Raw genomic sequence first — 22,188 nt, 5'->3', positions numbered from 1 at the left:
ACATACTGAGGGCCTTAAAATAGTACCTGGTGGGCCGTATGTGGCCTTCGGGCCGTGAGTTTGAGACCACTGTCTTATAGAGAGACACAGCTCTTATGAGGCTGATAGAACCTAGAACTCTATGGGGTATATTCATGGGACAGGAAGTAGTGTTCTATTTTGGATTAAGAACTGGTTAAAAAGATAGAAAACAGTAAGGTTAAATGGTCAGTATTCTCAATGGAGAAGGGTAGATGGTGGGGCTCCTCCAGAGGTCTGTGCAGGGACCAGTGGCATAGCAGGGTCAGAGGCACCTAGGGGGTGACACCCCCCCACCTTCCTCTCTGCCACTCATTCCTGTCTCACCCCTGTGCACCTTTCCTTACCCCCCCCCCCATACTTCTAACTTTTTAATGGCGCAAGCAACATCTCCAACCGGCTGCCTGCACCAGCCTCCGCTCTCCTTCTGACGTCGCTCGTCCCATGACCAGGAAATAACTTCAGAGGGAGAGCCAAGGCTGGAGCGAGCAGCATGCTGGAGCAGAAAAAGAATGGTCCTGGGGGGGAGGGGGGGGGAGGGGAAGAGGAGCCGGTACCCCCATCAAGATGACGCCCGGGGAGGAACCCAAACTACAGCCAGCCATGTGATACTGGGTTCCACGTTAGTAGTCATCATCCAGGAAAAGGATAGAGTTGTTGAAACCCTCTATACCAGGGGTAGGGAACTCCGGTCCTCGAGAGCCGTATTCCAGTCGGGTTTTCAGGATTTCCTCAATGAATATGCATTGAAAGCAGTACATGCAAATAGATCTCTTGCATATTCATTGGGGAAATCCTGAAAACCTGACTGGAATACGGCTCTCGAGGACCAGAGTAGAGAATGTCACGGTGACAAAATTCATCACTGTTCCCGTCCCCGCGGATAACCGCGGGAAATAATCCCATGTCATTTTCTAGTGTCTATTTCAACCTCAATCCTTCTACACCAGCATTCTTCAAAGCAAAGCTTGCGGGTCAGTGGTTGTGGCCATTCATACTCTGATTCTTATGTGAGCCAAGGATAATGAAGCCATTGTGATATCACTGATGTGATTGGCTCTTAGGCACTAGTGGAATGAGGCATTATGACATCACAATATCTGGATACCAAAGACTGTCATTCTGTAGTGTCTGTTTCAACCTCAGTCCTTCTACACCAGCATTCTTCAAAGCAAAGCTTGCGGGTCAGTGGTTGTGGCCATTCATACTCTGATTCTTATGTGAGCCAAGGATAATGAAGCCATTGTGACATCACTGATGTGATTGGCTCTTAGGCACTGGTGGAATGAGGCATTATGACATCACAATATCTGCTCTGGATACCAGAGACTGTCATTCTGTAGTGTCTCTTTCAACCTCGGTCCTTCTACACCAGCATTCTTCAAAGCAAAGCTTGCGGGTCAGTGGTTGTGGCCATTCATACTCTGATTCTTCCCTCTCTCCTTAAAGAATGACATGAAGATGATTTCCCTTGGTTATCCATGGGGACGGGAACGGTGATGTATTTTGTCACAGTGTCACGGAGTTCCCTACCCCTGCTCTATACAGTGGCAGCTAATAGAATGTTAGGAACTATTCTATTCTTATTTATTTATGTTCTGCACTATTCTCACAATAGATTCTAGAAAAAAAATGGGGATACCATTGAGTCTTATATGCATTAAGACAATCATACTTGTCTTAGCATTGCATTATAGCACGGCAAATTTCTCGAGTATGTCACTCGCTTACAGCCTGAGCAAACTGAACTGCATCTTAAGCATGTGGGCTATATATCTATTTCGGGCTCTGTTGCGACATGCCATGTGAGAAGGAATACAGACTTGTGGGTTCGAAATACTTACCTGGAAGCATTCTGCTAAAGATGCAGGCCTTGCCTCTGGTTCCAAATTATCACTGAATGACCCACAGATTGTATGTTTTACATTTAATTGGTACCTTACTCAAAGTACAGTATCCCAGAATCAATACATTATGCACTGCAGGGGCAAAGGTGAAGTACCATTTGAGAAACTTTCCGGACTGTGGGGGGGGGGGGGGGGGGGGAGGGGAGGAGGTAGGCAGCAGCAGTGCCAACTAATTTGAAAAGAATGTCAGTAGATCAAATAACACTGGTATTTAGGATAGAAAGAACTTTAAAAAAAAAAAAAAAACCACACCTGAAAGAATGTTGGAAAGAAATTACACAGGTGTTTTATATTAAAATGTCTGCCTGGAAACAAGGTTCAAAGACTAATAAAATGGTGCTAAATTTGACAAAGAGAAAAAAAAAAAAGAATAAGTGAAACTCAGTTTGAAAATGGGTCCCCCCACTAAAAAAAAAAAAAAAAAAAAAAAAAAAAAAGAAGCCCAATGCATTTCTATGGGAGAAAACATTCTACAGCACAGAGTGGGAGAGTGTGGTGCAGTGGTTAAAGCCACAGCCTCAGTACCCCAAGGTTGTAGGTTCAAACCCACGCTGCTCCTTGTGACCCTGGGCAAGTCACTTAATCCCCCCCATTGCCCCAGGTACATTAGATAGGTTGTGAGCCCCCTAGGACAGACAAAGAAAAAAATGCTCAAGTACCTGAATAAATTCATGTAAACCGTTCTGAGCTTCCCTGAGAGAATCGTATAAAAACTGAACAAACAGTAACAGAGAAATCAGTGAATTACTCCTTTCAAACTGTCTCTCTCCTAAGTCAGGGGTTTTGGAAATAGCTCCATGAAGCATATTCAGTAAGCTCTCCCTCCTCCCCCAGCTGCCCATGAGAATATATTAAAAACAATAATTCTGTGCAGAAGTCTCAGGCTTGTGCATGACCCAGCCAGTACGCAACGTACCCCTGTTCCTGGCTCTTGGCCTAGGAGCGTCGGCAGCAGTGCGCAGCATTCAGCATGGCTCCCTGCACTACAAAAATGCTATCGCGGTTTAGTAAAAGTGGAAGGGGGGGGGTTATGCAAGTCCAAATCAACAAGACCACCCAGAAAGCCTTTATAATCATGCGCAACCTGCAAAAAATAAGAAAATTCTTCGACAAAGAGCAATATAAGCTCATAGTCCAATCCCTAGTCCTAGGACTATTGGACTACTGCAACATCCTATACCTACCATGCCCCGTAAACATGATAAAACAATTACAGACAGTACAAAACACAGCCCTCAGACTGATCTATTCACTGAACAAATATGACCACATCACTACCGCATACCTAGACTCACACTGGCTACCTATAAAAGCGCGAATACTATTAAAATTCTACTGTCTATTATTCAAAATAATGGCACTGCCCGCACATATCTAAACAATCGCCTAAACTGGAACAAAAGAACCAGACAAAGGAGAACTCAGACCCCATTTACCTACCCCCCCATTCAAAGGTACACAGCGCAAGAAGTTGTATGACAACCTACTAGCAACGCAAGCAGCGAAACTTGATCACCCCATCTCCAACATGCTGACAACAACAACCGACTTCAAATCATTTAGAAAAGAACTCAAAACCCTGTTATTCAAAAAATTTATCAAGAATTCATAACACATCTCCATGTCTATCCCCCACTCTTGTAAATTTCCCTTCAAAGTCTCAACCACTCTTGTAAATTTCCCCTTCAGTCTCAACCACTCTTGTAAATTTCCCCTTCAGTCTCAACCACTCTTGTAAATTTCCCCTTCAGTCTCAACCACTCTTGTAAATTTCCCCTTCAGTCTCAACCACTCTTGTAAATTTCCACTTCAGTCTCAACCACTCTTGTAAATTTCCCTTCAAAGTCTCAACCATGCAAACAGCTCCCTAATTTGTAATTTTCCTGGAAATGTCCAGTAATCTTTTGTAATCCGCCTAGAACTGCAAGGTACTGGCGGAACAGAAGTCACTAATGTAATGCAATATTCTCATTAATGAAAATCAGAACAAAAATTTTCAGTCAATAGTTCACAAAAGCTAGAAGTAAAAATATTATTTTTTCATATCGAAAACGGGATAAGGTTTAAAAAACAAACAAACAAATAATAAAAATTTACTGACCCAAATAGAAGAACTATAAAGACATTTTTGTTAAGGAAAACCGAGGGCCCCTTTTACTAAGCTGCGGTAGTGTTTTTAGCACGCGCGCACTAACTGGAAAAACTAACGCCAGCTCAATGGAGGCGTTAGCGTCTAGCGCACATTAAAACCAACAGCCCAGCTTAGTAAAAGGAGCCCTAAGTGGAACAGAAGCTCACAATGATGCATGCTGTGCTGTCCAGCCCTCCTGAGCTGGCGTACTCTTAGCGGTGCTAGCAGGCTGAAGACACGGAAAAGGCTGCTCTTCAGCTTTGCAGTCAAACACCCTGAGACCACAGACTTGGGCAAATCGGACATGCCCCAGCTTTCAGCGCATGCGTAAAAACTAAGTAGGCACTAGTGTTGGTGGAGGTCAGGGAAATGCAACAGCTGAAGAGCTGGCATTTTCAGCGTCGTCTTCAGCCGGTAGGACTTGGGATCTCTGCTAGCTCGACAGGCTGCAGCTAACAGTGTGCCACTATTGACTCCCGAGTGTGTGGGCCCCGGCCCACCCATGGTTACACTGAAGTGAAGAGCTATGGTTTTTCTTTTTCCAGTATATCACCCAAAGTTCGACAGGACAGGAACCAGTGGGAACGGACAATGAGCAATCCACAAGAGCCAGCGGGATTAAAAAAAACAAGCCTTCTTTTATTTCACCTATTTCAATCCAGGGCTTACTATAATGTGGACCCAACAACCAGATAATGACACGAGGACAAATTTGTCCCCATCACCCGCAGGAACTCAATTTCCCCATGCCTGCCCCAATCCTGTAAGCTCTGCCTTAACTGTACAAGCCTCGAGCACTTGTGATGTTAAAGTGTTTGAGGCTTGTGCAGGTGAGGACGGAGCTTAAGCATTGGTGGAATGAGGCATTATGACATCACAATCTGAGCTCTAGAATGTTGCTACTTATGATGTTAAAGGGTTTGAGGCTTGTGCAGATGAGGACGGAGCTTAATCATTGGTGGAATGAGGCATTATGACATCACAATCTGAGCTCTAGAATGTTGCTACTTATGATGTTAAAAGGTTTGAGGCTTGTGCAGATGAGGATGAAGCTTGCAGGAATGGGGCAGGGACAGGAAAAGAGCTCACAGGGACAGGACAATGAGTTCCCGCAGGGACAGAGAAAAATTTAGCCCCAAGTCATTCTGTATCGATACAATACTGTGTTTCGGCGAGCACAAACATCTGCATCAGGGGTCACTGCATCTTAGGCTACGCAGAAAGAGGCCATGCCTTTGTAGATAAATCAATCCCAAATGAACAATCACGGGGTACGCACGGGGTCACTTGCATCTCCACAAACTGCTGATGGGTCCTACTGAAGAGCTCATCATGCCACTCTGTACTCCTCCCCAACTCCCGTGCTGGTGTATCCCTGTGCTTCAGGGTCACTCACTCTTAACTGACCTCTACTGGCAGCACTTCCATCTGGCTACCTGCCAGGCTCCTCTCCAGGAAGATCCAGGCTTCTGAGCTCAGAGAAGCTTACAACTTAAAAAGGAGCCTCGTTCCACTCCAGTCTCCTAGAAATTGCACGTCCCAGGCCAACTCAAACTAAATGTCCAAGGTTTAAGTAGGGCAAACCTCCTTCAAAATGCTGAGTAACTATGTTCTAATCTTTTCCAGAGAAAGGAAAATGGTAAAACCAGAGGACATAATTTGAGGTTGAGGGGTGGTAGATTCAGGGGCAATGTTAGGAAATTCTACTTTACGGAGAGGGTGGTGGATGCCTGGAATGCGCTCCCGAGAGAGGCGGTGGAGAGTAAAACTGTGACTAAGTTCAAAGAAGCGTGGGATGAACACAGAAGATTTAGAATCAGAAAATAATATTAAATATTGAACTAAGGCCAGTTACTGGGCAGACTTGTACGGTCTGTGTCTGTGCATGGCCATTTGGAGGAGGATGGGCTGGAGTAAGTCTTAACAGAGATTTTGGCAGTTGGAACTCAAGCACAGTACCAGGTAAAGCTTTGGATTCTCGCCCAGAAATAGCTAAGAAGAAAAAAAAAAAAAAAAAATTAAATTGAATCAGGTTGGGCAGACTGGATGGACCATTCGGGTCTTTATCTGCCGTCATCTACTATGTTACTATGTAATCATGTGCACCTGATGTGATGCACCTGTGGGTGATTTGAGCCACTTTAAGTGGGAGAATATGTGGGGGGGGGGTCCTAATTTATTCCTCAGTTAGAATACACATTTTTGTGGATATCTTTTGTTTCGTGAGTAAATCAAAGAAAATTTTTGTTGTTTACCTGCAATTACAACCCTTTCTTTTCCAGAGATAAATAAATAAAAAAAAGATTTGACATAGATATGTGAACATTTCACAGGGTGTCCTAATTTTTTCACATAACTATAGATAGATTTGTTCTGGATCTAAAGTACTGATAAATTATAAGTTTTATATTACATTAGAGATTTCTATTCCGCAATTGCCTTGCGGTTCAAGGCGGATTACATTACATTAGAGAATGACACGGGGAAAAATTCTGTCCCCGTCACCGCCCCATCCCACCATCCTCTTCACTGCCCTGTCCCCGCCGTCCCCTTCATCGCCCCGTCCCCGCCGTCCCCTTCACCGCCCCGTCACCGTCCCCGCTGTCCCTTTCACCGCCCCATCCCTGTCCCCAGTATCTTCTACTCTCCATCCCCCCACCCCCAGTACCCTTCACGCGGTCCAGCAGCTCCCTCCCGCCGGCCAGCCTTGCATTTCCCTCCCTCCCTCCTTTTCCCTTACCTTTTCTTGTTGAAACTGGCGATTTCCATATGAGCTGTATTACAGCCGGAGCCTTGAACATAAGAACATAAGAACTGCCATCTCCGGATCAGACCTTCGGTCCATCAAGTCCGGCGATCCGCACACGCGGAGGCCCTGCCAGGTGTACACCTGGCGTAATTTATAGTCCACCATATCTTTATATGCCTCTCTTAAGGAGATATGCATCTAGTTTGCTCTTGAAGCCTAGGACGGTCGATTCCGCAATAATCTCCTCTGGGAGGGCATTCCAGGTGGGAGGGTTTGAAGTCGCATTGGGTTGCCTGCTAGAAAAGTCTCCACCGATGCAACCGGAAACAGGAAGTTATGTCAGAGAAGACATTTCCAGCAGGCAATGCGACGCAACTTCAAGGCTCCAGCTGTAATACAGCTCATAGCCTTATGGAAATTGCCAATTTCAACAAGAAAAGGTAAGGGAAAAGGAGGGAGGGAGGGAGGGAGATGCATGGCAGGCCAGCTGGCGGGAGACAGTGGGCTGCCGAATCGAACGCTCGTTCACCGCGCGTTCACGCTTGTTCACCGCCCTGTCTAACCATTCACCGCTCCACGGGGCAGTTAATGGCCTTGTCCCCGATCTCGCAGTGACCTTTTTTTTGGTCACCGTTTTGGCGGGTTACCCGCGGCTAGCTGCGGGTAACAACCACCGTGTCATTCTCTTCTCTACATTACATTGGTGATTTCTATTCCGCCAATACCTTGCAGTTCAAGGCGGATTACATAAGAGTTTTCAGGAGGTTACAAGAATTGTGACATAGCATTATGACAAGAGTTACAAGAATTGTGACACAGCAAAAGAGATGTCGTAAGAGTTACATAAGAATTACCAAAGAGTTGTCGAGATCTTAAGGTGATAAATGTTGGGTAATTAGAAGCATATTAGAGTTTGTTGGGTAATTAGAAACAGCAAAAAGTGAATTACATGAAGGAGATATCTGGTAATTTCTAGAGGAGATAAAGAGTAGATGAGGTTGGTTTGGGGAGTCGAGAAGGTATTTGAAGTGGTATTGGGAGGTGGGAAGGAGCTAGCGCTATTAAGTCGTTTGCAGGAATTTCTTGAAAAGTAGGATCTTTATTTCTTTTCTGAATGTTTTGTTGTAGTCTGGGGTCATAATCAGTAGATTGGAGATTTGGTTGTCGAGTTTTGCTGCTTGTGTGGCTAGGAGGCCATCATATAGTTTTTTCCCGTTTGACTTCTTTGATAGGAGGGTGCGTGAATGAAGTGTGAGTTTTCTTTTGTCTAGTTGATGTAGTTTGGCTGAAGTGGTTGTTCAGGTAGGTTGGGCTGTCGCTGTTTATGGTTTTAAAGAGTAAATAGTAGAATTTGAACAGTATTCTTGCCGGAATTGGGGGCCAGTGTGAGTTGAGGTATGCCTCTGTGATGTGGTCATGTAGATTAGTGTCCCACAAACTTTGCCGAGCTGTGGCACATTAAACGTAGTGGCCTCAAAAGGCAATCTATTTAATTAGTCGACCCTCTAGCCCAGAAGAGCCCAGATTGGGTTACAAGTTTACTTACACAGTAGAGGTTTAGCAAGAAGGTTACAACTTCATACAGGTTTAGAATGACGCATGGAGTGGTCTGTTGTACGGAGTAACATGATCTGATTTCTTCAAATCAAAAATTAGACGCACAGCTGCATTCTGGATTTTGTGTAATCTATGCAAATTTGAATGAAGACCTGCCAAGTGGTGAATTTTCTTTCTGTATACTTAAAAACATGCCTTTTGTGCCTTTATAAAACTAGGCCAAAAAAAAAAAAAGTAAAAAAGCCACATGTCAGAACCAGAAAGCATGATGCGTTACAAAAGCTAAACGCCTGGTTTATAGCATTGGTTAATATAAACCATGTTGGAAAGCCCCAGGCTAATGCTAACCTTTTTTTTTTCCAGGAAGTGTTCATTTCTATTATGTTTATCTTAAACACTACAGTGTATTCAATAACAAGAAGACATCTTGGATCCAGACAAATGGCCTTTGATTCTGGCGTTGGTAACTTTGTCATTCCCATAATGTAGTAAGTATGACCTCTTATATTGGAGCGATCGGCATACTGAGCATCATTTGAACAGCATGACGGACGAGCCTTTTTCCTTCAGCTCTTTCTTCCCTTGTGTGCCCCTCAGCAACCCTTGTGTGCCGCTCTCAGCGAATGAGGTGCCAGAAGTTTTTTTTAAAAAGGTACTGGGTGGGGGGGGAGGGGGGAGAAGGAAGAGGGCCGGGGCCTGCCTGCTGCTTGCTGCCTACCTGGGGAGTGAAAAGGGAGAGGCTGGAGCCTACCTGCTGCCGAGTGAGGAAGGAGAGGCCGGGGCCTACCTGCTGCCTGCCTGGGGGGTAGGGAGTGAGGAGGGAGAGGCTGGGGTCTGCCTGCTGCCTGCCTGGGGGGGAGAGGAGGGGCTTGAAATGAAAGCAGTGCATGCAAATAGATCTCATGCATATTCATTGGGGAAATCCTGAAAACACGACTGGATTGCAGCCCTCGAAGAGGGCTTTAGAGGAAACGCAGGAGAGGGGAGATATGATAGATACATTTAAATGGTGCACTGATTGGCGATTTGTAATTGCTTTTGACAATTTTCCCTGATGCAGCTTCTTTTTGGCGAAACAAGAGCCTTGTCGGCACATTGAGGAACAGCGATGGTGTTTGCTGCTAAGCGTTTCTTGCAGCTGTAGCAGAGGTCAGACAGCGGCGTGTGAACAACGTTGCTTCATGGCGAGCTAAGTTTGAAAATTTTTTTGTCTTGTTTTTCCTGTGCACAGTGCTGGGCATTATGTCCTTGTTGAAATATACATTTTGAACAGTGGAGTTTTTTGCCTATGATATTATTTGAACTGCTTGATATATCTGTTGCGATTGCCGTCTTTATACAAATGGCTCGAGGCTTTTTCTCCACTTAATTACTAAATGTGGCTTTCTTAGGGCATCTCTATCGCTGTCTATTGACATTTCAATTACTTAGTTAAGTTATCTAGTGTTATTTATTTAATTCTTGAGATACGTTTAAATACCATGAGTTGAGTCTTTTTCATTTAAAAGGAAGCTCTGGAATGAGAGGGCATTGGATAAAGTTAAGAGGTGATAGGAGTAATGTAAGGAAATACTTTATTTTTACAGAAAGGGTGGTAGATGCGTGGAACAGTCTCTTAGAAGAGGTGGTGGAGATGGAGTCTGTGTCTGAATTCAAGAAAGCATGGGATAGACGTGGTATCATTTAGAGAGAGGAAGAGATAATGGTTAATGCAGATGGGCAGACTGGATGGGCCATATGGCCTTTATCTGCCATCATGTTTCTATATAGCTGTTTTTTTTTTTGTATTAATGAAATCTCCCTTGAAGCAGCACATCTGAAACACAATTAATACTGGGAGTGGCTATAAGTGTACAAGTGATATTCCGAAGAGAGAGTTTGAAGAAGCTTTACAAATGTAGCAAGAAGCACAACTTAATGCATGCATGAATGAAATTTGAGAATGCATCAAGAATATGGTATTTGTGGTGAAAATTTAATCCCCTCCTTACTAAACCGCGATAGCGGTTATTAGCACAGGGAACCACCCTGAATGCTCCTCGCTGCTCCTGACGCTCATAGCAACTCTACGAGCGCCGGGAGCAGCGCGGCTCCCTATGCTACTAACAGCTATTGTGGTTTAGTAAAAGTGGGGGAGGGGTAAGTTAGGTGTTTTTAGACTTGTTGCATTGAGGTTGAAATGGAGTTCTGGGTTGCTCTAGTCACATCTGAGGTTTTTCCTTTTTTTCTTAAGTGAGGAAAGAGCCTGGTTAATACACAAAATGCTGGCAGTTGTAAATCTGAGAAGAATAGATTTAGATATATTTCATAGTTGTCATATTTTGGACACACTTAAGCTTAACACTATTCATTCTGTTTTTGTAATAAAGCAATCTGTTAATGAGCTCGCTAAATTATGCCAGATTGAAGTTTGTTATCTTGCAAATAAGGTCAGTGTACAATGTGAGGAAGGATGAGAAAAAGAGAGAAAAAAAAAAGCTGCCAGCTGTGAAAGGCACAGTTTTCTCAACCTGGTGACAGTACGTTGGCATTCACCTGACATACTAATAAGGGTTCTGTAATTACGTCAATTGGCATAAATTAAGTGTTGTGCAAAACCTCTTACTGATTAGCATTTAAGCGTGAGCTGTCTGGACATGTACAGATATTCTGACGGCTTTGGAATTCATTAAACGGTAATTTATTAAACACAGAATCATTCAATTTTTTTTTTTTTGAGCGGCTAGGTGAGCATATTTACAAGGTGTGGAGATGAATTTCAACTCCTGTGAGAACGGATATGGGCAGAAGGGTGGAGAGGCCTCGGACACCAGTGCAGTGGTCACTGAACCCTTAGGGCTGCTGCAATAATGCATTCAATTCCTATGGACTTTGGAGCATTTACCATGGCAGCATGCTACTGTGGCTTTGTAAAAGGGGCCCTTAGCAATTTAATTTATAACAGCGGCATGATGTATACTGTCACCAGGTACAAGGGGCATTCACTAATTTAACTCAGTAGGAAAGAAAAAAAAAAAAAGTTTTCAAAAAAATTTTACATTTTTCAATATAGTCCACTTGATCCACTTTTTCTGCAATGACTTTGACCCCTTTGAAAAGAATCCTTCAGTTTGACCTTCAAACCAGGAGGTCACAGCTTCCTTGACATCTTCATCACTTGAACACTGCTGTCTGTGGAGATTTCTTTAAAACTTGGAACAGGAAATAATCCAAAGGAGCCAGGTCAGGACTGTAGGGTGGATGGTTCAGACAGATGAATTAAGGTTTCCCGAATAGTTGAAGAAATGGGCATCTCGGCAGGTACAGTTTGGAAAATAATTCCTGAAAAGTTGGGCATGGCCAAGGTTAGTATAAGATGGGTTCCAAGAATGCCGACACCATGTCAGATGGCCACGAGGCTGTAGTGCTGTCACATTCTCGGATGGCAGCCTGTGATTTGTCATGACATGTACACTGGTGCATCGTCATGAAGAAGAAACATGCCTGCTGTGAGTTTTCCTCGTCTTTTCTCCTTAACTCCCGCAAAGCAATCATTGTGTTAGCCCAACTCTCCTCGGTTATGGTTGTCTTGTGTGAACATAAGAACATAAGAAATGCCTGCACCGGATCAGACCTGGGGTCCATCCAGTCCGGTGATCCGCACACGCGGAGGCTCAGCCAGGCGTACCCTGGTGCATATATTAGTCACTCGTATCCCTCAATGTGTCCTGCAAGAAGATGTGCGTCCAATTTTCCCTTAAATCCTAGAATGGTAGTTTCCTCCACCATCTCTTTCGGGAGAGAGTTCCAGGCGTTCACCACTCGCTGTGTGAAGCAGAACTTTCTGACATTTGTCCTGGCCGTGTCCCCTCTCAGCTTCAGGCCATGACCTCTGGTCCGAGTCTGGGTCACATTCGCCAATGTGAATAACGCTGTTTCTTGCTCTCCATCCTTTCCCCCTGCTGGTGAGTGAGCTTGCTCCATTTTCTCGATTCCTTTTAGCAATGAACTCCAGAAGCAAAAGCCCATCATCCCAGAAGAGAGTTGCCATGACTTTGCCTGCAGATTTTTTGTTCTTGAACTTTTTTTGGGGGGTGGGGATAATTTGTGCTTCTACTGCATTGACTCCATTTTGGATCCAGGAGCTCTTTGATAGATCCAAGTCTCATTTCCATCACCAACGATGAAAAAAAAAAATCACTTGGTCTTCATTGAGCACCTCCAAGTTCTCCTGACAGCACTGTAGCCTCGTGGTTATCAGACATGGCGCCAGCATTCTTGGAACTCTTCTTGCACTAAACTTGGACATGCCCAATTTTTCCATGAATTTTCCAAACTGTACCTGCTGAGATGCCATTTCTTCAGCTATTCAGGAAACCTTAAATTTGGCTATCTGACAAAACTAAATCTGCAACTTTCTTGCACATTTCTATGTGAAGGTCATCTTCAATGGACTCTCTACCCCACTAAAAAAACTTCGTGCTCTAAAATGCAACTTTGTAGGATGATGGGGGGCAGATTCACCATAAACTGCAGTCATGCATTCATGGATCTCCATTGGCTTTTTCTCCTTTGTGAGAATTTTTTTCACTGAACGGCGCTCCAAATCTAGAAGTTTCTAACTTGATTTGTATAAGGACTCTTGACATCCTATCTCTTGGAATGTTAGACTCACACTGAGCCACAACTGTGCATGAGGAACCTTGCGACATGCCACAACATGCACAGACTTGTTTCAACATCCTTGCTACTTTCTTTCATATTCGGGTATATAAATTATTGAACACCACTCATAGTTTTTTGTAGTAGTGTCATTCAGGCCACTTTATTGCCTTGCTTAGACTACTGTAATTCCTTTTTACCATGGTGTATCTGAAAAGATGTATCAGAGGACTAAATGTATGTAAGAAACTGAAATTATTGAATGATATCTATGTTACCTGTACGGATATTAGTGTAATGTATGTAATACCTACTGTTCTTTCATTTGTATGACACTGTTTTTGATTAAATATCAATAAAGAATTAAAAAAAAAAAAAAAAGTAAATCCCTTGGAGACTATATTGTTTAACTTGCTTTTTTACCAAATTTTTCAAACCACCCTCATAGACAAACTCCTTCAGCGGAAGAACTTTTGAAAATGGTTTGAGATAAAAATAGATAAATTTGCAGTCACAAATGGATTAGACAAAAAGTAAAGAAAATGCAGAGAATTTAGAAGGAAGTATTTTCTTCATTGTGGACAAATATGAGTACATTTGAATCCTGGTTTTTTTTGATGACACCAAAATCCTATCAAAAATTAATTCAATTTGTAGTTTATATGATCCAGTTTCTATTAAATGGGTAAAATGATTCAAAGCATCGGTTATTGCCTTTGCTACTGCATACAATATACCAAGGACTCGAATTAGGACAAGTTCCAAGATTATGGAAAGAGGCCGTTATATGCCCTATTTTGAAATCCAGGAAGTTAGATCCAACAGATGTTCACAATTACAGAGCAATGTCTAATCTGTGCCTTTTGACAAAGTTATGGAACAAATCGTTTGGAATCTTTTGGTATTGGTGGACAGGTACTAAAATGGTTTACATCTTTTCTCTCCAATCGATCTTCAACTGTTATAGTTAAAGACGATTACTCTACTTCTTACTCTTCACCTTTTGGTATACCCCAGGGCTCTATTCTGTCGCCTCTTTTATTCAATATGTTTCTCTCACCTTTACTTACTATCTGTCAATCACTGGGCTTTACCTCATTCTCCTATGCTGATGACATCCAACTCCTTCACCCGCTTGACCCTGAAAATGATGAAGAAATTAAAGCTATTAACACTAAATTGGACACAATAAAAAACTGGCTCTGCCACAATAAACTCTCATTAAATACACAGAAAACACAAACTATGCTATTTACATGGAGAAAAGACATTACACCAATTTCTCCATTTGTGCTTGATAATAACCCAATTGAATCAGTATCAACAGTGAAAATTTTAGGCGTAATCATTGATACGAACTTATTTTTTCACGACCACATAAGTCAAATTGTTAAATCCTGCTTTTATAAACTCCGTTTGATACGATCTATTTCATCTTTTCTAGAACCAAAATCTGTTAATATCCTTGTTCATTCTATGATTATCTCTAAATTAGATTATTGTAATTCTTTACTATATAATATATCCCAAAAAGAAAAGAAAAGACTCCAAATAATCCAAAATACTGCCATAAAACTTATACATAAAGCAAAAAAATACGACCACGTAACACCCCTATTCATCAAGTCGCACTGGCTACCTATTAACCACCGAATAACGTTCAAAATAGCTTTTCTAGTCTTCAAGGTATTATTATTCAACGCGCCACAATTCATATCTAGAATGATTATTCCATATCATTCAACTCGATCCCTTCGATCCTCTCATCAAGATTTATTATCGGTCTCTTCCTTAAAAATTGTGGGAACAAGGAGAAATGATATGTTCTCTGTTTTAGCTCCCCAACTCTGGAACACTCTGCCTCTTTTTATTAGAAAAGACAAAGATCTTATCTCCTTTAAAAAACTTTTAAAAACTTTTTTATTCAATGACGCCTTTACTGACTAAGTAGTCATTCCTTTGTTTTTTGTTTTTTTTTTCCTCTTCCTTTCCCCCTCCTTTTGTTTTTTCCCTAATATATGTTTTTCTCTCCTATCATGAGAAATATTTGTAACTTTTCCCCCCTTTCCTCTTTGTCACGTTTGTCATTAAACTATATGTACAGAGAAATCACTAAATTTCTAGACATTTTTGCTTTATACTTGCTGTTAACGATTTAAGAGTTCTATTTTTAATTTGTTTTTTTTTTGTTTTATATAAGCTGTTAACAATTTTTGTTTTTTGTTTTTAACTTATTATTAATAAGATTGTTAGTCTTCCCATAATTTGTTTTTAATTGTACATCGCTTAGAATGTTTTATATAGGCGATTTATCAAATAAACGTGAACTTGAACTTGAACTAGATGATTATGAGTTGTTTTTTAAATGAGGTTCATAACATATTACAGAGAGGATAGGGATATTGTCCTGGTTATTTCACTGGGATTTGGCTTCAGCGTTTGAATTGATAAGACCATGAATTTCTTGTAAATAGACAGGGATATGCTCAATCAACTTCATTCTAAGACTGGTTTAAATCATTTTTGAAACAAATTCAAGTGGTAACGAGAAACGATATATCAAGAAAATATTTTTTGGGGGAATGTGGGGTACCTCAGGGGTCAACTTTGTCCCCAGTCTTAATATCTTTTTAACACCTTTATTAACAGAAAAAGTTGGCCCTATAAAATAAGATTTGACAAGGATACAAACTTGCTTGACTAAGAGTGGAATGGTTAAATGACCACTGCCTTATGATAAGCACAGAAAAGACACTGAAAGGTCATCATCTTCAGGTCCCAATATTATTGGGAAGAAATATGCCAGGTGTTATTTAAATTTGATATTTGAAAGTATGAGTAGATTCACAATTGACTTTCTTGGATCAAACAGATGTAATAAAGAGGTTTTAGAATGCTGATGTTAATGCATTGAAAGTACTTTTTTGTGAGAAAACTTTACATACACTTATTCAGGCATTATTTGTATCAAAACTTTATGCTGAATGTTCCAATACCGATCTTAAAAGATTACAAACCATTCAGAACGCAGCTCTTAAACAACTAGGGCCAGGATTCTCAAAAAAATATTTTTAAAATGAAAATGAATAAAGATATATATTTTTTAAAAACATGCATTTAAAAAGCGACGGTCTGCTAACACAGCCGTTTTGATAGCGAATCTAAAAAAGTGAGATTCTTAAAAAAAAAAAAAAAAAAAAAGCACATGCAACCGAGGTTGGTGGACAGCAGGGAAGATACACTAAATTAGCTGGTGATAGCAAAACGAGTCAACCAACCTCTCCCCCTCCCCCCCCCACAACAATAGCGGGAGAGATGCTCAATCTCTCCCACTGTCAACCACCAACCACCCCCCCAGCAGCAGGAGAGATGCCCACACTCTCCTGCTGCCCTAAAATCCCAGCTGCGACCTCCCCTCAGGACTGTGGAGTCGGTAGATAAATCCTTCGACTCAGACTCCTCAGTTTCTGGCACCCAGACTCCGACTCCGGGTACCTAAAATTGTCTCTGACTCCTCGACTCAGACGCCACAGCCCCGCCTCCCCCTACCCTAAAATCCCGGCCGCAACCCCCCCACAAGCAGCAGGAAAGATGCACACACTTTCCTGCTGCCCTAAAATCCCCGCCACAACCCGACCACCCCCTCACAGCGGGAGAGATGCCCATTTCCCCGCTGGCAAGTGACCCCTTCCCCCATCTTCTGTCTATGCCGCCCCCTCCCCCTTACCTCAAAATAGATGACCCGAAGGGACGCAGACTCCCTAATCCCAGCTGCCTGCGACGTCTAAAATGGGCCTTCCCCTCCACAGTTCATTTTGTGATGCACCGTGAAGGGGCCTGAGGCTCTGATTCGCCCAAGTTGTTTAAGGCCCCGCCCATGGGAGAGGCTTTATACAACCAGTGCCAATCAGAGCCTCAGGGCTCTCCCTGGATGCACCGCAAAGGGGCCCAAGGCTCTGACTGGGCCGGACGCCCCACAGGAGACAGATTACATTGCATGAACTCTCGTTTTTGGGATTAGCACTATGAATCTATGACAGATCACTTCTACTCATCGTGCACTCTGGGCTCATGCTCAAATCTGGCTGCACAACTGGATAGTTTCAGACAGATTTTCTTCTTAATATGAATTTTAGGAAGAAGAAACATGCTTTTCTTTGCATTTCTGCAAGATTACGCAACCCCCCCCCCCCCCCACCCCCTGAGAAAGCCCTGGTCTTTGGCAGTGGTCTTCATTAATTTTTAAGCTGGGATCATTTTGGTCTCTAATGAGCTGAAGCACCACTTAATCACTTAATATTTTACCATGGGGGGGAGGGGGTGACACATTCCTACAGCCCACCTTCAGACTTCATTGGGGAGTATTCTCAAAGTTGCCCCCATCTACTTTCCCCTTTCTGTCCTGAGCCTGGATAGCGAAGCACAGTAGCAGAAGAAAACAAAACAAAACAAAAAAGCAAAAATGCAACGAGGGCTGCCAAAAAGGTCTCCGGGGGATGCCATTGGCCCCAGGGCCTTGCACTGAAGAACACTCTACGGTAACTGGAACACACAGAAGGTTCACTTTCCTTTGTTTAAATGTTACCAATTATGTCTCATAAATGGAACAAGGCAAGCCCAACAACAGCACGGCTCAGAGCTCCCAAGCTTTTATCACTCAGACTGAAGGTATAATTTTGTCAGTGTGCCAGACCTGCACTTTGGTTAATCTCCATTACAGTTCCAGTCAGCTCTAGGCAGTGAAATAATACCATGTCAGGCAGGCTGGCTAAGCAACTTGAAAACGGCATACACATACGCAAACATTTTGAAGAACCTCAATTTTGGGTTCATAGACAACCCCACGAAAGACAAAGGCGCATGCCGACAACTGAGCGCAAGACGGAGGCGCACGCCGAAGAAAATTACAGTTTTTAGGGGCTTCGACGGGGTTTTTTGTTGGGGAGCCCCCCCCAGTTTACTTAATAGAGATGGCGCCGGCGTTATGGAGGGTTGGGGGGGTTGTAACCCTCCACATTTTACTGTAAACTTAACTTTTTCCCTAAAAACAGGGAAAAAAGTGAAGTTTTCAGTAAAATGTGGGGGGTTACAACCTCCCAAACCCCCCACAACGCAGCGCGATCTCTATTAAGTAAAGTGGGGGGGTTCCCCCCCACGCCCCCCCATCAGAGCCCTAAAAACAGTAATTTTCTGCGGCACGCACCTCCGCGCTGCACTCAATTGTCTGCGCGCGCCTTTGTCCCGGCGAGCTTTTGACCTGACACCCAATTTTGTCCCCTAGTACAATCACTATATCTTGGGGATGACGGATTATTGCAACATCTTGTACTTATTATGTCCGGCATCAATGATAAACAGTTGCAAACTTATACAAAATACAGAACTATAATTAATCTTTTCCATGAATAAGTATGACCACATAACATCAACCTCCCTAAAAACACACTGGCTCCCAGTGAAAGGCCGAATCTTATTCAAATTCTATTGCCTGTTGTAAAGTATACAGGGCTATGCCCCAATTTTCCTGAACAGTAGACTCATACTGAAAGCAGTAAAAAGTCCTCGGCGCAGAGAAACATGAAAACCTTTTCTTACCCCTCAACCAAAAAAACAAACCACCCAGATTCTTTAATCAGTGCCCATGCTGGCAGCTGCCATGATTAGCAGAACCAGCAGGGAGATCTCCAATTCCTCTCTCGTACCCTCCCACCCATCCAACCCCCTCAGCACCCCTCCTGCCAAGCCCAACACCCCACACAGCCCCCTTGTACCTATGGATGGAAAATTGGCAGGAGGGAGGCCCACTCCCTCCTGCCAGCACACCCACCTCTTCAAAATGGTGGGCCTTCCCCTTCCAGGTGCACCCTGGGATACACTGAGAAGGGGCCTAAGACTCTAATTGGCCCAGGTGCCAGCTGCTGATCAAGGATTCCCATGCTGTAATCAGCTTATAGCAAGCTGTGGATTTCCTGGCAAAGATAGGCACCAGAAATATAGGCCAGGGTTTTCCAGGCCTATGCTTCCGGTACCTATCTTTGCATGAATTGCGCCTATGTAGGTGCTCAGGGCTGCCTAACGCCACTTCTGGTGTTGGCCATGCCTATTTTTGGCATTCAGCGGCCTAAAACGCCTAAATAGGTGCAATTCCAGCGCCATTTTTTAAATGGAGTTCTTCAATTAACTTAGGCCCTGAAAAAGGCTAAAAAAAAAAGGCCTACTGTTATTCCATGCAGCAAAACTAGATAAAGATGTCGTCAGAATCTCACATGTCATATCACATTAGAATTCTTTCTGGAACATTCTATGAACAATGTTATTTAGGAAATGTGTCTTAGAATGTTAATCCAATGTCTGTCTAATAAGCTTTGAAATGTAACTCCCTGGAAATGTCCAGCAGATGAGTCTTGCTGTAATCCGCCTAGAACTGAAAGGTTAATGTGGAATAGAAACTAAACTAAACTAAAACTTAACTTTATATACAGGGTCTTCAACCAGAGGACGCTCTACGCGGTTAACAGTAAAATAGAAGTCAATAACCTCCCCCCTCCCCTTTTTTACAAAACCGTCGTGTGGTACAGTTCCGGTGCTCCGAGTGCCAGCGCTAAAAACTGCGCTAAGGTTTTATAAAAGGAGGAGGGATGGTTTAAATGTAATTTAAAGCACCGATACAAACAGGTAAAAACAAGATAGATCTATGATTTTAGGCTGTGTACATGGGCAGATATTATAGCTCAACATGCCTGTAATAGGAGGCACTCATTAACACTGAAATCTGTATCCTGGAATGGGATTCCAGAACTAGGAACCAAGGATATTCTAAAGCAACCTCCTGTGTTCATTAGATAGATTGTGAGCCCGCTGGGGCAGACAGAGAAACATGCTTAAGTACCTGAATAAATTCAAGTAAACCATTCTGAGCTCCCCTGGGAGAACAGTATAGAAATTGAATAAATAAATAGTGTGAAAAGCTTCAGCCTCTGATAACCAGAGCTGGTATTGTGACATCATAATGCCTCATTCCACTAATGCCTAAGAGCCAACCTCATCAGTGATGTCATAATAATAATAACTTTATTTTTGTATACCGCCATACCCAGAAGAGTTCTAGGCGGTTCACATCAATTAAACAGAGTTACAAGTGGTTTACATCCATTGAGCGTGGTTACAATCGGTTCAATATCAAATTGATCAAAGTTGCCGGGGGGGGGGGGTGAGGGAGAGGAAGTAGAGGGGAGAGGGGTTATTTAGTTAGGAAGGGGCATTAGGATCCTGGTCTTGGAAGAGGCGGGTTTTGAGTAGTTTTCTAAAGCCGAGGTAGTTGGGGACCTTGAGGGCCATTTGGGTTCACCATGGGTTTAGCTTGGTGGCTTGGAAGGCGAAGGTTTTGTCGAGGAATTTTTTTAGAGTGGCAAAGTTTTAGGGAGGGGTAGGCGAAGAGTTGGATTCTCCGGGAGTCCTTGATGCTGTGATTCAGGGCGAAGTGAGGGATGATGTAGCTTGGGGATAACCCAAATACTGTTTTATAGCAGAAGCAGGCGAATTTGAATAGGACTCTGGATTCTAATGGTAGCCAATGGATAATGAATAATGGCTTCATTGTTCTATACTTGGCTCACTTTTTTCCTGCATTTTGATTTCTTGAGTGGTGCAGTGGTTAAAGCTACAGCCTCAGCGCCCTGAGGTTGTGGGTTCTAACCCATGCTGTTCCTTGTGACCCTGAGCAAGTCACTTGATCCTCCACTGCTTGCCCTGTATCGGTAGCACCGAATATTGCTACTCCTTGGGTTTTGGCCAGGTACTAGTGACCTGGATGGGCCACCGTGAGAACGGGCTACTGGGCTTGATGGACCATTGGTCTGACCCAGTAAGGCTATTCTTATGTTCTTATGCACTGCCCCAGATACCTTAGCTTGTGAGGCCACCAGGACAGGGAAACTACTCACGTAAGCTGTTCTGAGAAAATTGAATAAAGAAAGAAAATAAAACTAATTTGAGAAAATGTGCACAGAAGCTGGTTTGATGTGAAATTTATACCAGGCAGACATCAAACCAATACATGCACACCTGATTATAAGCACACATCATCTTACTGCTGTTTGGGCATCGGCCATATATAGATTCAAATATTATTAGGCTTTGGCCATGGTCCAAAATGATTAAGCTATTAGCTCATAAAAAGCTTTCCTCGAGTATTTTCCGCCCGCAGCACATAGAGCTGCCAAGTGTCTTGGCCCAAGCTTTTTTGCTAGCTCTTCTGATGGCAGTTTTGATCAGGTTTACACAGAAGCAGGTCTGCATGAACCACTTTAAAAAAAAAAAACCAACAAAAAAAAAAAACACTCAAATACAAACCACATAAGATTTTTTCCTGGGGATTTTTTTCTTTTTTTTTAACATTTATGAATTTACATCAAGTAAAAAACAAAAAAATTGATCCTGGGAAATCCACAGAGACGAATGTCCAAGAAAACCCCCCAAAAAACACTGTGGAGTGTCCAATCGGGGCTCCGTAGATGACATCACCCACATGTACAGAATATGCTGCCTGCTTGTCCTGGGATAATGGACTTTTTAAAAAAAAAAAATTATAATTTTGAATACTTACAATATCCAATAATTCAAAGGAAAAAAGGAAATCTCATAAACAATACATAATCATACTTACATACATAATGCCGTAAGATTTTGAGAGTGTTGGTTGTTTTTTTTTTTTCCAATGGCACAGATATTTTGCGTGCATTGCCCAAGCAAAATATCTGCCCATAAAAAAAAAAAAAAATGAATCCCCACTACCAACGGCCCTCCCCCAATGACCCATGACAATTGTGCCCCCCCAACAAACGTGGCGACCCTAAAACAAACGGCATGAGGGATGCTTACACCCTCCTGCCACGAAGGTGCTCACTCCCTCCCTCCCCCTCTGAAGAAAACAGCAGGAGAGAAGCCTACTCCCTCCTGCCTGGAAAGACCTCCCCCCAAAGAAAAAGGCAGGAGGGATGCACACTCCCATCTTGCCCCAAAGGCGCCTGCTTGCTCCCTCCCCCCTCTGAAAACAACGGCATGAGGGATGTCCATTCCCTCCTGCCTGGAAACACCTCCCCCTCCCCTAAGCAAAAAGGCAGGAGGGATGCATCCTGCTGTTTGTTTTAGGGTTGCCGTGTTTGTTGGGGGTGGGCACGATTGTC

At 43.0% G+C, this 22,188-nt stretch overlaps 1 protein-coding gene across 3 annotated transcripts in view; it reads right to left on the bottom strand.

Moving 5' to 3' along the window:
• The window catches only part of ST3GAL1 (ST3 beta-galactoside alpha-2,3-sialyltransferase 1), a 213,290-nt gene that overhangs the window by 75,947 nt on the left and 115,155 nt on the right, over positions 1-22,188 (bottom strand). The window contains exon 4 of one of the 3 annotated variants that reach the window (XM_033933301.1): positions 14,098-14,144. The exons of the other annotated variants lie outside the window; for them this stretch is intronic. The gene's annotated coding sequence lies outside the window, so the exon portion shown is untranslated. The remainder of the gene's footprint in view (positions 1-14,097; positions 14,145-22,188) is intronic. 3 annotated transcript variants of the gene reach the window in all.

This window comes from Geotrypetes seraphini, chromosome 2 (assembly GCF_902459505.1).
Source record: "Geotrypetes seraphini chromosome 2, aGeoSer1.1, whole genome shotgun sequence".
Lineage (NCBI taxonomy): Eukaryota > Metazoa > Chordata > Amphibia > Gymnophiona > Dermophiidae > Geotrypetes > Geotrypetes seraphini.
The sequence above is the reverse complement of the archived record's forward strand: the minus strand, read 5'-3'. Positions and strand labels throughout refer to the sequence as shown.